Here is a 1,294-nt window from a genome sequence, read left to right on the forward strand (position 1 = left end):
TCTTCCTTCAAGCCGCTGTATCTTTCTGGATCCATTACCACCAATTACATCCATGATATGGTCGATGATTTACTCATTTCAAGGAACTGATGCCAATCTAAATTCTTCTTTTCCTCTGTCATTTTGCATCCATTGTGCCAGATAAGTCTCCAATTTGTAATCCATATTGTACTGTATCTATTCAATTTCGAATGGGATTCCCACCAACATTTGTGCCGCATTCCACCAGTCTTTTCCCTCCTCATAAATATGTTATTAGATGCTAGATATTAGAGGAAATCTTTCAGTGCAGGCAGAATTTCTTCTGAAGATGGTTTGCACTGCTGAGATTTTGCATAACTGTTTGTGATGGTCTGTATGGAATCCAACTGAGCTGTGCTCATCATATTTATACCAAACAGCATGATATAAGCAATGACCAGACTAAGGAGCAGATATACAGGTACCGCAAGGGCCCAGTACTTTTAAGGCCAGTATGTAAGTCCAAGGAGTGCAGTCAGGGCTCAGGGATATAAGTCCATGTCAGGTAAAGAATAAAACCAAACTAAGAGCTCAGTCTTGATAATCTGAAATGTCACTTGCTGCCTGAATGTGACTACAAAAATATTTTCTCCTATTTAAGTCTATTTAAGAATAGGACTGAATTCTAATAAATTCAAAACCCATTCCTTGTCCAGAACTTTAGATAACGTACATAAGAAAAGCCAAGTTGAAATAATTCCTTGTCACTCTCCTATGTCATTGGATCTAAGTGCTGGTTATTGTATTCCTGTAGTTTGATTCTCTGCAAACAGTTCATTTGCCTCTTTATATAGACACACATCTTCAGACTTATGCTTGCATGCTGTTACACAAATATTGTACAAGTTGCTGAAACGCTGAGAATCTGCAACAGCCATATAACTCCAGCAGAATAGCAGCCCAAACAAACTGAAAGCTCACCTGCTTTGCTAATTCCATTTCCATGGAAACACCATTCAGAATATGTGAGCTGAGCTTAAAGAACAGGCAATCCTAGGAGATTGACATATGCAGTTCACTGTTGTTATAACAGCAAAAGCACCTTGAAGTTCTGCCCCTTCACTTACTCTCCTGTAGTCCATTAGCTCTCTGAAAACCTATTACAAGTTTACCAACAACTCTTTCATTAGAAAAAAATAAAACTAAGTTCCAAGATATTAAATTAATATCTTTTCCAGACCTGTGTATGATCTTCCATTAAAAATCCAAATTAAACAAAAAGATTTATCACTTTAAAAAATAAATCCAGTCTTTCCTTGTCACTCCTTATGTC

General features: G+C 37.1%; 1 pseudogene; it reads right to left on the reverse strand.

Moving 5' to 3' along the window:
* Positions 1–269: 269 nt before the first annotated feature.
* LOC117357170 lies at positions 270–960 on the reverse strand (annotated as a pseudogene).
* Between the last annotated feature and the right edge of the window lie 334 nt (positions 961–1,294).

This window comes from Geotrypetes seraphini, chromosome 3 (assembly GCF_902459505.1).
Source record: "Geotrypetes seraphini chromosome 3, aGeoSer1.1, whole genome shotgun sequence".
Classification (NCBI taxonomy): Eukaryota; Metazoa; Chordata; class Amphibia; order Gymnophiona; family Dermophiidae; genus Geotrypetes; species Geotrypetes seraphini.